Here is a 16,526-nt window from a genome sequence, read left to right as displayed (position 1 = left end):
CTTCCTCTCCCACTCCTCCTGCTTGTGTTCCCTCTCTCGCTGGCTGTCTCTCTCTCTGTCGAATTAAAAAAAAAAAAAAAAATCTTAAAAAAAAAAAAAAAGAGTTGAATTATGTCCCCCCGCCCAAAATATGTTTAAGTCCTAACCCCCAATATCTGTCAATACGACCTTATTTGGAAATGGGGTCTTTCCAGATGATCAAGTTAAGATGAGGTTATTAGGGTTGGCCCTAATCCTGTATGGCTGGTGTTCTTATTACACAGGATATATTTGGACATAACCACAGTCACACTGGGAGAGCACCATGTGAAGAGTATCTACAAGCTTCAGACTACCAGAGGGTAGAAGGCTCTCTTTCAGAGCCCTCAGAAAGAGCCAACTCGGCCAACACCTTGATTTTAGACTTCTAGCCTCCAGAACTTTGAGGAAAAACATCTGTATTGATTGCATTGTTTTAAGCCACCTCGTTGTTGGTACTTTGCTATAGCTTCCCTAGGAAGCTAATACTGTACCTAAACTTTAGTTCTAAGACAAGATGAATTCCTCCCACCCGATGACAAGCTCAGATGCGCCCAAGATGGTATAAAGATATTTCTGGTTCCCACTGCTCTGTTACATGAGTGGTCTTTCGGATACCGTTGCCTAATGGTAGACATAGTTGTCCAATCTGCTACTGAAGTATTTTATGGGCATCTTCAGGTGGAGCTTTCAGAGAGGGCATTGTATGGAATTCCACTACTCTCCCCCAATATCATACCTTGATGGAGGTCTCCTCTGGGTCTGGAAGGAGTCTGGCAGCACTCCAGCCCACTCCTATCTAACTCAGAGAAGGTAGAACAGTAAACCTCAACTGTGCAGTGTGAAGGTGGGATATCCTCTTATCATGATTAAAATCAGAATCTCTGGGGATGGATGGACTTCAACATATGAGGGGGAGCACAATTCAACCCATATCAGAGCATATGAGCTTTTTATGTTTATTAAAAGTAGATAGGGTTTAAAAGGTTGAGAACTTCTAAGATTGGAAGGCATACTGAAGGAGTGCCTGGGTGGCTCAGTTGGATAAGCATCTGCCTTCAGCTCAGATCATGATCCTCGGGTTCCTGGGATCGAGCCCTGTGTCAGGTTCCCTGCTCAGCAAGGAGTCTGATTCTCCCTCTCTGTCTACCCCTCCCCCAAGTTGTACTGTCTCAAATAAATAAATAAATAAAATCTTAAAAGAAAAAAAAAAAGGTGTACTGAGACAGAGAAAGAGAAGGACTCAATAAAATTCTGCTTTTTTCCCCCTTTTTCTGCTTCTATTCTTGCTAGGACCTGCACCCCACCCGCTTTACACATGCCTCATAATGCAAATAGTGTATGTCCTCCCTGTAAGGGACAAGGAGTTAGTGATTTCTCCAGAATAGATAACATTTAAGGAAGGGCCCGGTGAGAATGACCAGACAGGCCACCTCCTGTGCATTCCAGACCATCAGTGCTAGACAACTCAATGTCAACGCCCCTGGCTCCAAGGAATAACACCTGGGGCCCTCATCTTTGTTCTAACTGGTTCCTGTATGCCTAAGGGGACCCGCACACCAGACCACCGTCCTCAATAAAAATCCCAGACCCTGAACAAAGGTAAGACTCATGCTCCTTTCCTTTCTGAGTCTCCCAGATGCTCCATCTGTATGTGCTCTCTCTGTATCTGCAGTAAACTCTGCTCTCACATCCTGTTGGCTTGCATTTGATTTCCATCCTGTGTAAAGCCAAGGACCATCTTGCCTGGTCCTGCAGGACCCCGCGTGGGTCCTCGGACTTGGACTGCCAGCATCATAGCCATCACAGCTGGCTTTTGCACAGGTTGCCCTGAGATGCTCCCTAACTTGCTGACATGCATCACAGCCTCTTAAGCCCTTGCTATGGAACTCCTATTCCCCACCTGAGCCTCGCTCACCCCCAAAAGTCAGCAAGCCAGAGGATTCATAGGTCTCACTAGGGCAACTTTCATACTGTCAGTAAGTTGGGGCTTCCCAGACAAGCAATACTCAAGAGTTATTTCCTGGGCAGTTTTCTTGAAAAATTAAGTTTCTAGCTGTGAGAGAGGAAAAAAAGTGAACTTAATTAAAAAGCCTGAATTATGCTAGCAACACCAGCCCCCTAAACACACACTCAACACAAGCACACACACACAGACACACACAAGAGCAGAGGAGTTTTCCCACAGGAGACAGTAAGGCAAGGGTTTGTTTTGGGTCCTGGATGATCATGAACTGGCACTGGGTAGCAGAGAGGATTCAGGCTGAAGAGAAAAGTCCTGTATAACCAGGTCATGACCTCCTTACTCTCCAGCCTCATCCAGAGCCTTCTCTCTGCTTGAATTCCTTCTCCTTACTATGGGCAGGGGTGTTTCGCTCTTATTAGTCCTTCAAGTGACCTGCTGTTTATACCTTCACAACGTTTATTTTTCAATTTTTAATCATAATTTTTAATTGATTTACCTGTTTATTGGGTTTGCCCCCATTAAACTTTGTGAGAGCAGAAAATAGCTTGTCTTTTTCAGCATCTGGCATGGAAAGCAGACTCAGTGTTTGTTGAATAAATGAATGGGTGAATGAATGAATTTATGATTCCGGTAGAGTGGCTGTTTCAATGTTTTTCAAGGTCAGTTATTATATTATTCCCATAGATTCTATTAATGAGTCTAGAATATCTTATACCATCTTATTCCACCTAAAGATGATAAGGATGGTCTGTTTAATTCTGCCATGTCTTGCTACCTGTTGACAAAGGCTGCCGGTGAAAGTGTAACCAAACTAATGTGAGTTCACTCCTTGGTGAGTCACAGGTAGAAATTATACCAGGTAGAGGGGTTGCACAAGGGAAATCTTATTTGCAGCAAATAAGGAGATCCTAGGGAACAACTTCCAAAGCCATGACTCCCCAAGCAAGGGCAAATGTGTTACTTTCATTTAGGGTTAGAATGAATACTTAGGTAGCGGAGCCATGTCCTGGGCCTATACATACATTGTATGCTATGTAAATGAGGCTTGTGCTTCTCCTCGGGTGGAGATTTGGTATTACAATGAGGTAAAGGTAACTATGAGTCGCTCCCTGGGTCAGTCCCTGGTTGGTCTGTGCAGGTGTGAGTCAGAGGTTGAGCTCAAACAGGTCTAGGTGGTCTCGGCCACCAGAGCTCTTCATCCAGACAGTCATTATTGCTTGAGGGGTAGTTTTGGTTTCCGTCGCAGGACACTATGCTGCTTGGGTCTCTCCCTTAGTTAAGAGATAAACTGGAAAGAAGAGCTTAAGGAGAAATGTGGGACAAAGGCTGGTGGGTACAAGTACGAGCAGGTGAGCAGTAAAGTTCAGGTCTTGGGGTCTGGCTGGTGACGAAAGCGTATCTGCCGCTGGAGCTACAGCTGCTGATCTTTGATGTGTTGATTGGACGATCCCCAAGGAAGGATATTTCAGGAAGGTCATGTGTGATTTTCAAGCAAGTCTCCTTAGTATTTCACTCTCAATTAATTAACCAGCAGTTTCTTTATATATCTCACAAACTATCCATATTTGACTCCAATCTCTCTTGAAAAGAAAATATTTAGGGGTGCCTGGGTGGCTCAGTTGGTTAAGCATCTGCCTTTGGCTCTGGTCATGATCTCAGGGTCCTGGGATCAGACTGCATCAGGCTCTCTGCTCAGTGGGGAGTCTGCTTCTCCCTCTCCCTCTGCCCCTCCCTCTGTCCCTCTTTCCGCTCAAGCTTTCTCTCTGTCTTTCTCAAACAAATAAATAAAATCTTAAAAAAAAAATTTAAGAGGATGAGAAATATTTTACAGTTGTTAAAAAGAAACTAGTATAACTCTTTAAAGTACTATTAGATTCTAAATTTCAGTGAAAATATTTTATTAAAATATCTTTTTTCCCTATGGTCATGGGACCATTATCATAGGACACAAGAGCTATCCACTGTGTTGGTGGATATCAGGACATTTTGTAAGCTCTCAAAGTTATTTTTCATTGAATCGGGTCAGGGTAACATTTGGGCTGCTGAAAGTAAGGAGCGGAAGGTGCTAAGAGTATGAATTTCCATTCATTGTGCTCCTGGAAAGATAATATGCAGTGGGAAGAAAAAGAAAACAGTGATCTCTGGACTTAATAGTTCTAAACCTTTGAGAGCAGATCCAGGATCAAATGGATACAGTGATAAGTACAAAACTTAATTCAAGCCATTTAACGATTTTCCATTAAGATTATTTCAATTCAATTACAATGAAATTTAATTAGTATTTATTGAGTGCCTCGAGGAAACAAAGTTTTGATCATGGGTTTCTTGGTATTCCTTGATTGTTCTCAGTTAAAAGCTCTGTTCCAGCTCTGGACGTAATTCACTCTTCCTCTTCTAAGTCCCTGACCTAATCTCGGCTCCTCTAGTTTTATAATAAAATTATACTCTGTTCTCTTTTGAAACTCTGCTTAGGCTTCATCTCCTTTAAAAGCTTTTCCAGACTAATACCAATGGATTCCTGTTGTCGTGTTTATTCCCACAATTTCTGCAACACAAACAGAAGTGTAGATTCTCTCTCTCTCTTTTTAAAGATTTTTATTTACTTACGAGAGAGAGAGAGAGAGAGAGAGAGCATGAACAGGGAGAGTGGCCGAGGAAGAGGGAGAAGCAGTCTCTCTGCTGAGCAGGGAGCCAAATGCGGGGCTCAATCCCAGGACCCCATGATCATGACCTGAGCTGAAGCAGATGCTTAACAGACTGAGCCACCCAGGCATCCCAGAAATGTAGATTCTCAAGAAGAGACTGTCTTCTGCCCAACTTCTATTCTCCAAACTCCTCCCAGACACCCCCAACGCACCCCAGATCAGTGGCTCTCAGTCCTGGCTGCACATTAGAATTAACCTGGGGAACTTTAAAGTTCTTTTTAGGAAGTTTAAGAAAAACGTTTAATTTGGGCACTCTTTGCCAGGCTAACTAAATCATCATCTCTGAGAGCGAGGCTCTCAATGATTTTTTTATTCTTGTCTTTTTAAATTTCTAGGTCATTTAATTATTTTTCTCCCCTCCCTCTTCTCCTAATTTCCAGGTCATTTTAATATTTGCCCAAGGAAGAGACTATTTAAAAAGTAACTCAATAGGGTACATTTGGAGTTTTAATTGTCTTTATTAAGCAATTCATGAATTGGGCACCATGCTGTATAGGAAGCAGAGAGCTATAGGAAGGAGGGTGGGGCAAGGAAATTATTAGCAAAAGAAAAGGATTGTCCAGTAAGGTCTGCCTTCCCTTGGCGGGGAAGGGGAGAAGGGGAAAAATAGGGGGTCTTGTCATGCAGATTACCTCATCTTGCTTTGGGGGTTGGAGAAGGCCCCCAAGGCAGACTACTTCCTTGGCACTGAAAGGAAATCATGACTGACCGACCAGTTAAGACTAAATTTCTGGGGCTGGTTGAAACTACAGTTAGGTTAGGTATTAAGGCCCAATTTGGGGCTAAATCCTGTCATTTCCAGCTTGCAGTTTCCTCTTTAACAAGACTCTATCTTACACAAAGTAGGACTCTTAAGAGTCCTGATATATTTCAGCCTCTGTTTTTCTCTGCCTTTGAAAGTGTAAATTTCATAGACTCAAGAGTTTTAAAGTTAAAACATACCTTAGAGGTCATCTCTTCGAATTCATTTTTAGAAATCTCCTGCAAAGGATCCAGCTCACTCACCCATATATAGAAAATAATTGGAAAAATTCAAGACTTAGTAGGATGAAGATGTTTGGAGATAACTATATAGGAAAGCAAATTTTATGTGCAACAGCAGCCCGGAAGCATACCCACAGATCCCCGGAGCGGCTGTGCGATAATGGGCCTGCCTGGGCTCTGAAGTCAGGAGACTTGCAAGTTTGGCCCTTGGAATGTTGGGCAAGTCTCAGTTCTTCCTATTTAAAGCCATTTTCTTATTTGTAAAAATGTGGAGGATAATGCCCTGGGGCTTGTTTTGAGGATTAAATTGGATAAATATTTATGAAAGTGGGTGCTACATAGTTTGATTTCTTTTAATAGTTGTAAAACTTGTCAGAACCTTTTTTCACTGACCTTAAAAGAGAAAGGGAAAGGAATTATTTTTCATTTGAATAGGTATTTCTTTCTTCTGTCAGTTCCTTAAATATCTCAGATTCCCAGCATAATCTCGCTTAATTTTGCCAGTTGGATTAAAAAAATGTATCTGGAGTGCTTCCTAGAGTTCATTGCTGTCCTCAATTCTGCTCTGTTCTTTGAAGCATGTGAAAGAAATGTAAGCTCCATTGTTGTTCCCTAAGGGCATTTAGTATACTAGTAACCTATGAGAGAACTAATCTCTGTGTAACATATATCCGTTTTAACATTTGTTTAGAGAAAGGAAAAAAAAGAGTTAATTACTTGAAGTGAACAAATCTCTTTTATGAATTTATGGTTACCCAAACCGAAAGCAGGTAGAGGACATGGTGATTTATCTGTCACACCCGAGGAAGGAGAGTTGGACACACAGTAGGGCGGGGGGGGGGGGGGGGACTTCCAGGCCCTAGGGGAAGGGATCCTGCACTGGCTGTGTGACTGCAAGGCTCCTGATGGGCTTCTTTCAGTTTGAGCCTCAAGGAAAGCAAGTAACAAAACACTTTTCTATTCTGTCCTGGAGAAGTACCAGAGCAGCCTATCAGAGAAAGAAAAACAAGAGAAGATAAGATCTGCGCGAGAGTATCTAGGACAAGCACTTGCTTTTAACCTCAGAACCAAGAGGAAGTGGTAGCTTGTCAGCGTGTTGTGTGCAAAGTCTGAAGTTCTGCACCAGCCTGGAGCAATGCAGATGTCTCCCAAGGCCTCTGATTATAAGCGACAATTCCAACATCAAATGTATTGGGCTAAAAACAAAACAGAAAAAGAAATGCCATTCCCTAATATTTTCAGGGGAAAGAGTCTTGGGAAAATTATTTCCCTATGTCTCCTCCTCTTAAAGCCTTTAACCTGCTTGATCTTAGGCTGGGGAGATGAGCGAAATCACAACAACATGCGAAATTGAATGATGACAGTTGAGCCTAGTTAGAAAAAGTATCACATTGTACTTAGCGGTGACATACCCTTAAATCATAACTATATATACTAACTCTTTGATTATACCTTGCATGTAAGTTAGAATAATGAGTTATGTTATTTACCTTGATCCAAAAAATGCTGTTTCATATAAAACTGTGTATTATTAAAAAGAAAAGGACAGGTCCAAGATGGAGTCACTTGCCCCCAGGACAGAAAACCAAGACTTAATTTCAATTTCAACCTCTCCAAGGAGTGGAAATTTTAATTCAATCAATCTGGAATTCTTTTTTTTTCTGGTCAGCACCAATGAGGTAATCTATCACAGGAGCCCTCTCCCTCTAAGGGAAAATGAGGTCATCTTCATAAGACCCCCTATTCCTTCCTCTAAGGGAAGGTGACCTTGCCTGTAATCCTTCCTTTTCCTTTGCTAATAACTTCTTCTTGTCCCTCCTTCTCATAAGAACTTTCCATTTTGTACAACTCCTCCGAGCGCCCCTCTACTCGCCAGATGCGATGCTTCTCAATTCATGAATTGCTTAATAAAGCCGATTAGATCTTAAAATTCACTCAGTTGAATTTTATTTTTTAACAGTATCTTATTTGACCTTTTTAAATTCCCTACTCTTTGGACCTAAGATATCTTAGATTGTCACTCTGTCCACCTGAGGGCTTCTCTACAAATTATAACATAGCAGCCTCCAGATAGCAAATATTCACCTGAGAACTTTCTGGGAACTAAAAATGTCCAGTAAGTAGTAGGGGGCCTTCCAGAGGACTTAGCTCACTAACATGGGAAGAATCGAAGGTAAGCCTAAATGATCATCTGCTCGCGATGTTGTGGAAAGAACTCTGGGTTTCAAGAGGACGCTGGATTGCAAGGTCTCTTACCAATATAAGATTATATGACTTTGAAGTAAATCTGACAGAAAACTTTGGTTTCTGCCACTTTTTTTTTTTTTCCAAATTTTTGTCTAAGTTCTATTTAGATAACATACAGTGCAATATTGGTTTCGGGAGTGGTTTCTGCTGCCTTTCTGATTTTAGATGATAATGAAAGTGATCCAAGTATTTATGAATAAAGACACTAATTCAAAAGTGAGATAATGAAGAACAAAAATCCAACTGAGTAAATCTGAAGATCTAATTGGCTTTATTAAGTGATGGACGATCGGGACAGCATCCTATGTAGCAAGCAGAGGGGAGCTCGGAGGAGTTGTACAAAATGGAAGATTTTTTATAGGAAGGCGGGTGGAGCAGAAGTCACTGGCAAAAGTGAAAAGAAAAAAAAAAAAAAAACTGTTCCAGGCAAGGCTACCTAAAGGGAGAGGACAGGGGGTCTTATTAGGTGGCTTACCTCATCTTCCTCTGGGGGATGGAAAGGGCCCACGTGATAGGTTATCTCATTGGTGCTGATCAGAAAATTTCTAACTGACCAGTTAAACACTCCATTTGGTGGGGAAGGGAGGTTGAAACAGGTGCAATTAGGTGAAGTATTAAGCCCTGGTTTGGTGACTGGGCCTAAGTGGGCCATGTTGGGCCTGTGGTTTTCTTTTTAACAGATTCCTTAGACAACTGTGTTAGTACTTTTAAAAACTGAAACGTCACCCAGCTTTATTGTCTCAGATTCCTTTCCCATGTATTCCCTGGCCCCTCTTCTGTCTTACTTAGCCAGTGTGATCTTCTGTTTCATGTCTTACCTATTCATTATGTCATTATACCCAATTACAGGGTACTTTCCTGGCAGATTGATTTTCATCGCAGACTCCAGTGAAATCACAGAAATCAGTTCGCCAATAACCTGTGCAGCCTGAAGTCCTGTGCTCTGTATCTACTTCAGACATTAGGAGAGACGCAAAGTTTCTACCATTGGTGTGTTGCATGAGAAGTATATTGCATAAAACCTAATTTATCTCCTTAACTCTTTATGAGCTCTTCCAAAGCTGATCTCCAAGTTTATTCCTCACCAAACAAGGGGAGGCTGCAGATAAAATAGAGCCCTCTTCCCCAGTGTCTGGGCGTGGCACATGTTGGGATAACAGCTGGCATGGAGGATATTAATAAACAGCCATTGTCTTTGCACCTGGCTGGGGATCACAGTCAGAAACTAGAACCAGTGCAGCTGCACAGGGTCTTGTCAGATTTTTCCAAGCCACAGAAATGAGAAAAATAATTATTTAAAAATACATAATATACTAGCCTCCATGAAATACTTCAGATAGGAAGGGTGAATGAAGTACACAGTAAAATGAAATTATTTTGAATAATCTCGAAACTGGTTAGTCTACTTTTCCATTATCTTAAGGATAAAGAACATTGGCTGAAAAGAAAAATAAAATAGAAGAGGTATTTGAGTAGGAAAAAAATATGGGGCTAAGTATTGGTATTTGAATACGTATAAATGCCGCGTGATTTAAGTTCTTAGAAGGTTCAGCTAAGATACCCAATCCACGTAAATTAAGTTAGAGTGGGCTCAGCTGGGTAAGTAACACACAGAAAAATGTGAGGGGCATTGAGGGGTGGGAGAGATTGGGTTCTGCCAGCAAGCAGGGAATTCATGCTGGGAAAATGGCCGTGGAAGTAGAATGGCAGAAATAGTCTACTTTTGAGAGACTTTGGAGCAGAATCCACAGGATCTGGAAACTCAATGGATAAAGAAAGCAAAATGAGGTGGAGACAAAGATGACTTCAGCCTTTTAGTTACTTGTACGGCTTCCTCACAGAGGTGGGAAAACGCAGCAGATGAATGTACCTGTCCTCTCAGGGCAGCCTGCTGCTCTCTGGAAGTAGGACTGATGGCTACTATTGATTCCATCAAAGAAAATCCACCCTACAAGCCAGCATTGAGAGGCTGGTCTTTTCCACGGGGTTTTATGTGTGTGTGTGGGGGGGGGGCGGGACTGGGCAGATGGAAGGTAGTTACAAGCAAGAGAGTTCATTATACGAGGTGGGTCTCCTCCCACAAATATCTTCTTCAAGTATCACTCCTGTGCTCCCTGCCTTACCCTAGTTCATGAGTCTCCTCCTCCCTATCTTTTCTCTTCCCTCCCTTTCATAAAACCGCCAGCCTTCACCCTTACTCTCCACTCTCTGATGCACAGAAATGTACCTCACCTCAAGCCCTCCTCCCCCATCGCTTCATACTGTCTGCGGTGTCTGTAATTCTGAGATGGCTTCATTCGTGCTCAGCAAACAAGATCCTTAAACTGAAAGATCCATCCCCTTTATAGGATGGCAGATGGATTTTAAACACCCGGTTTTTATTTCTGTCACACACAAAAATGTTGTCAAGCTTAGCATCTAAAGCACTGCTGGGTGAGGATTTTAAATATCCTTTTGTAATCTCAGCAACCAATCACATGTGCTCAGAGATAGAGAAGTCGATGCAAATGTTCCTGAAGGCTCTCTGACTGGTGGTTGTCAAGTAGGATCGCCCTTGATTTCGCCTCTGTGCCAATCCTCCTCATTTTGTGCATTTTTATTTGTGGAGGTTTAACATTATCCTTCGTTATTTGGTGTGAGCCCCAGTCTTAGTGTTATGGAGGAGATCCTTTCGGCCACTCACCTCCATGGTCCACGGAGGTGGCTTCGTACCCGTTGATGAGGAAGCTAGTCACAGTATAAAGAAGCCAGAAAATGCTACTTCCCTTTTACACTTGGCTGAACACTGAAGAAAAATACTATCTTCATAAAACCAACCATAGAAGCGTTTTACATTCTTCCTGCCTTTCCTTCCCTTCATGACGTATCTTGTCACCTCCTTTTATTGAATGGATTAGAAATCTAAGACTTTTTCTTTGATGTCAAAAATTTTGTGGTTTTTGGGGCGCCTGGGTAGTGCCGTCGTTAGGCGTCTGCCTTCGGCTCAGGGCCTGATCTGGCGTTCTGGGATCGAGTCCCACATTGGGATCCTCTGCTGGGAGCCTGCTTCTTCCTCTCCCACTCCCCCTGCTTGTGTTCCGTCTCTTGCTGGCTGTCTATCTCTGTCAAACAAATACATAAAAAATCTTTAAAAAAAATTTGTGCTTTTTTTCGGTTGAGACTTCTTTTTCTGTTTGCTCTTTCTCTTTCTGTTATTCAGTAGAAATATAACTCTTGACCCTATCGTTTTTTAAAAAATGTGGTTTAACATGGAACCAAAACTAATTCCCAAAGAATTCCTTTTGTTCTGTGGTCTTGGATTTCTGGGGGAGCCTACTTTAAACTTGATATAACTCTAAACCCTCACTGATTCTTTGAGCACCCACCCTTCAGGTAGGTAAACTCTATTTTCATAATTTATTATTCATTGTATTTAATAATAAGGGTGAGCCAAGATAGGTAAACTAAAAAGAAAATGAGAATCTTTCAATTAAAGGTGTGTTTTGCTTTTTTTCTTTTTAAGATTTTGTTTTTAAGAAATCTCTACACCCAATGTGGGGCTCGAGCTCACAACCCTGAGATCAAGGGTCGCATGATCCACCAACTGAGCCAGCCAGGTGCCCTGAAGGTGTGTTTTGATTTTTTAATGTGAATTTTGCTGTGATGAGAAAGCTGTTTTAAAACAATATTCCATCCATAATAAATAATTGGAGTTCCAAGAAAGTTAGGTGTTTGCAACAAAACGTGTGTATTTCTTTTGGAAATTGAATAGAAGGTGCCAGAATCTCTCCTTGATGATGATGTCTGCTCCAACCTTGAATAATGAAATTGCACCTGTGCCCCTTCTGTTCTCCCATAGCACTTTATGCATATTTCTATTACTAGACATATCATGCTATGATGGAATTTTCTGCTTAAGTGAACACCTATAAAATTGCTTTTACTGAACTGGACTTTGATGATAAGCCATCAGTCCATACTTTGATGTGTTGTAAGAAACAGCTCCACTCCATTTGGCATAAGGATATTATTGACGGTGTTCTTCAGTATATTACATAGCATTGTATTTGCAAGACCCTTGAGGGTTTGTTTGGGCCTTATATCAGGACTAGTTCTGTTTTTCCTGAGCAACTGGTCTGCTGTTATCTGGTGGGACCTGCGGATTGTGTAACTGATCATGTTTCTCCTTTTAAAGAGTATGCTAAAAAGCTTAGAGCCAAATTCCTGGTGGATCCTTAGCAAATACAGGCAGGCCTTCATTGTGTTTATTTTGTGCATTAGCCCATCTCTGTTGTATGATCCCATCGTTGAGTTCCTTTTGTCTCATCTTCCTCACTTGCTTCTAATATACTTTATTTTCTTGTGTTGCACATCTCTTTGTTCTCTGCAAGTCCTTTTGAAGAAAAGCATGAGAATAAAGACACATCTGCATCTTTCTCTCACCAGGCTTGTGAGCTCTTTGAAAGTGAACTGGGATGGCTTTTCCATCACTTTGCATTGGGATCGGCTACAGAACTTCATTATATGCTCAGTGAATACGTTTAAAAATAAGCCAAATGAGGGGCGCCTGGGTGGCACAGCGGTTGAGCGCCTGCCTTCGGCTCAGGGCGTGATCCTGGCGTTATGGGATCGAGCCCCATATCAGGCTCTTCTGCTATGAGCCTGCTTCTTCCTCTCCCACTCCCCCTGCTTGTGTTCCCTCTCTCACTGGCTGTCTCTATCTCTGTCGAATAAATAAATAAAGTCTTTAAAAAAAAAAAAAAAAAGAAAATAAGCCAAATGAAGTTGCCATTATAAAATAGAAAAGAATCATCTGGTCATTTGAGCAAAGACAGTTTTCTTTTTCATGGTAAAACAAAGGGAAAGGACCATAAATCAAACCGTCACCTACAGATGAAAAGGTGGAAGATGTTCCTTAGGTGAGTCAAGGATGAAAAGACAGACTAAATAAAAAGTTCCTTCTTTTCAACCTGTTGATGCTATGGTCATGACACTTTTGTGGCCTATAAACTAAGGAAAATAAAAGGTGTTTGCTGTCTGTTCAGGACAGGGCATCGTAAAAAACTGGTACTAGATAAATACATGGTGAGCTAAGTCTACTTCTCGGGATACTAGGTGGGGAAACAGAGTCATCTAGAATGCTTGGCAGGAAATGTCTGGCCCTTCTTTTGTCTCAGACAGGAACATAAAAATGTCTTAGGAAATCAATGAAGTCAGAATTGTCGACCTAATCCAGAGTTGGTATAAAAGACATCTAGATCACTGGATAATATCTTTACTGGCGGAAATGCCCAGTTTTACCTAGAACTTTCACATCTTGATAAATAGTAAATTAATGTTATCCTTTAAAAGCAAACAAACCAATATAATAAATTTTGGGTTCTCTTTTACCCTTAAGGGATTCCTTAGAATAGAAGATGCTCACAATTTATTTGTGAGTTGAGATTCATGGTACCCATCCACACAGAACAAGGTGATGATGAGGGGCCTTTCTTTAAAATCAAAGATTTTTGTCTTTAAGTCCTATGGATGCTCCCTTCAAAATGTCTGCCATGTACATCCTTTCCTCTTGATTCCCCTGTTAAATCATCTAATCTCAAACTTTCGAGATCTGATCCCAGCAGTGATACAATAGATTTTTCAGCTGGCCTCCCTGTCACTACTGTTTCTATCAAATCAATCCTGAATGTTACTGTTAGACTATTCTTCCAAAACTACAGTTTTCACCATATCATTTTTAAAAAAGATTCCATTTATTTGTTTGAGGGAAAGCCCGAGGGGGGGCAGGGCAGAGGGAGAAGCTGACTCCCCGTTGAATGGGAAGATGGGGCTGGGCTCCATCCCAAGACTCTGAGATCAGGATCTCAGCCAAAGGCAGACGCTTAACCTACTGAGTCACCCAGGCGCCCCTCATTTTTAAATTTAGTAACTTGCAATAACTTCTGTCCACACAAATCAACATCAAATTCTTGGGCAAAGCATGGTGTCTCCTCCTGGTTTCCAGCTGCGTACACCAGAGTGCGCTCGGTGGCAGTCTTAGCGTCCTGCCCGGGTCCCCGGGCTTGACGGCCCCTTTAAGTTACCCGTATTTGCATGCAACAGGAAACAGGGTGTGGTTTGTTCTTGGATGAGACAAAAGTTGTGTGCTGAAAGCAGCTTATCCTTGACCTGGAACCGGCCCTGCTTTTAGAAAAATATCTTGTTTACAGTTAAAACGTGGAACGTGAAATAACACTTATAGTTAGAAGGAGGAAAGTAATCGGTAACTGTGAATACAAACTTTAAATGCTCCTGCTAATATAATAATAGCTACGATTTATTGAGTGTTTACTATGTGCTAGGCACTCCCCATTGTCTATCTTAACTCTGAAAGAGATACTATTATCCCTATCTCACAAATACGTTGCCCAAGGTCATACAACTAGTAAGCCAAGACGGAAACCCAGGAAGTTTGGCTGCCTGGATAGTCTCCTAACCACAAAACTAAAATAACTTTTAATAGAACCTAAATCTAGTGTCACCCTAAAAACCTAAGAAATGGCTGCCCTAGGAAATAACAAAGAATGTTTTAGGCTTGTATGCGAGAAGAAATCGCCTCTTTCTGGAAGGAAAAGACTTTTTTCTGCATAAGAGTGTGCTCACGCGTGGGCCCGAACCTGGCACGGGCGGTTGGTCCTCTTGTTATGCCTGGTTCCCCTCTGCCTAGCTCCTTCACCTATTGTTTCAGATGTTTCATTTCACCAAGAAAACCCACAGTTTAGTGAGGGCAATGCTTTGTTCCACATTGGACTACCGACGTGGGTCACCACAATTTTGAGAGTGTCGTGGGATTACTTCGGAGTGGAGCCCACGCTATGATCCTCTGCGGCAGCCTCCTGGCTAAACTCAGTTAGATCATTTTAATGGTGCAAAAACTGGCATAAGCCGGAAAGACTGCAGAATCAATGTGTCGGCATTTTAAGAAGCTTCTAATAGAAATGTGACTGTAATATACAAGTAGAGAGCCCTGACTAGGCAGTCCACCCAACACAGGAAATGCCCATGCCTAGAATTCAGACAGAAAAAAAACATTGTACACAGGATGTTGTCTCAATTTTCTATTGCAGGGCGAACAAGTCCCACCGGCTCACAGAGCTGACTATGCACACCTCTTTCCAGGCTTGAGGGCAGTGGCTCATCTTGGTAGCCTAAAATTGGCCATGGTAGGAGTATTCAGTCCACGGGCTCCCTTCTTCCGCCCCCTTCAGTGGTTTAACAATAGCACACCGTTGAAACTACCCCAATAGTTGCTTAAAACAGCAGCTATGTATTATTTCTCGCAATTCTGTGGATTGGCTGGGCTCATCTGGGCAATCTGCTCCACATGGTGAAGCTATGGTGACTCATATGGCTGCATTCGGCTGGAATAGGATTTCTCTACCTTCTCACTACATTTGGGTCTAGAGAATTATTTCTCGTGGAAGCTGTCCTGTGCTTTGTAGGATTTTAGCAGCATCCTTGGCTTCTGCCTAGCAAATGCTAATAGTGACGACCAAAAATGTCCCTAGGGGCATAATAGCACAGGCTGAGAATCACTGTGCTAGGAGCTTGACTGAGGTTGAAACATCAAAGATGGCTCCCGGGAGTGGTAAAATTGAATGGAGTTGCTTATGTCAAGGGGTTTTAAAATGGAGTTAGGAGGCTATTAAGGGGGTGGGCCCTATGCCTGTCCTCACTGGTGGAAGCATGAACTTTTGAACTGGGCCAAACTGCAAATATTCCAAGGACTCTGTCAGAACACCTGCAACTTGCTACAGTAAGAGATTTTTGCATAGTGATATCCTTAGCAACCAATTATATTCAGTCAAGGTTAGCTTTCTACTGCCAACACCAATCAAAAATTTTTTGTGAATGATGTATACAAGCATTCCCTTTTTGCTTTAAAAACTCCTGACTTTTGTTCCCGAGTGGGACATTATTTGGTTTGCTACCCAAATCTGTGTACCCTGAATTGCAATTCTTTGATCCCAAAAAAATGCTCTGGCTTAATTATTGCCTCCTTAGGTTGACAGTTCTCATCTTCTTGATGTCTAGGATCCTTTGTTAAAAAGATATTTGTTCACAATACTTGTTAAAGATGATAACACAGACTTTATTCAGGGGGACCACTACAATGGAGTTTGTAGTAAGGGAGGGAGATTAGGCTCAACTTTGAATACAACAAGGAAAAGTGGGAATTTAAAGCCAAGGAGCAGGGTTGGGGGTCAGTGGATGGAAAAATCACCAAGAGGAAGCATCAGGGTTAGGGAGACCCTGGCTAAACTGACTCGACAGGATTCTTGCTGAAGGCCGGCCAGGGTGATAACATATTGAGGGTGATCAGGTATCAAGAAGGGGGTATTTTCAATAGACTGACTCAGCAGGAGTTTTGCTAACCTGGGAGTGAGCAGACCAAGGACAGAGCCAAGGGTTAGGATCTCTTCAAAAAAAGGACCCAGAGGAGCCTGATGCAATTTTGGGTCAAAGAGAGAGTCTTTGCCATCTCCTCCGAATGGCCTGTCATCATTCCATTCTAGCTCAAGGTCTTCCACAGCATGATGGCTGGCTTTAAGAGAGTAAGAGCAAAAGCTAAAGGCATGGGAACCAAA

The sequence above is a fragment of the Ursus arctos genome, unplaced genomic scaffold (assembly GCF_023065955.2).
Source record: "Ursus arctos isolate Adak ecotype North America unplaced genomic scaffold, UrsArc2.0 scaffold_13, whole genome shotgun sequence".
NCBI classification, from domain to species: Eukaryota; Metazoa; Chordata; class Mammalia; order Carnivora; family Ursidae; genus Ursus; species Ursus arctos.
This window is presented reverse-complemented; position numbering follows the sequence as displayed.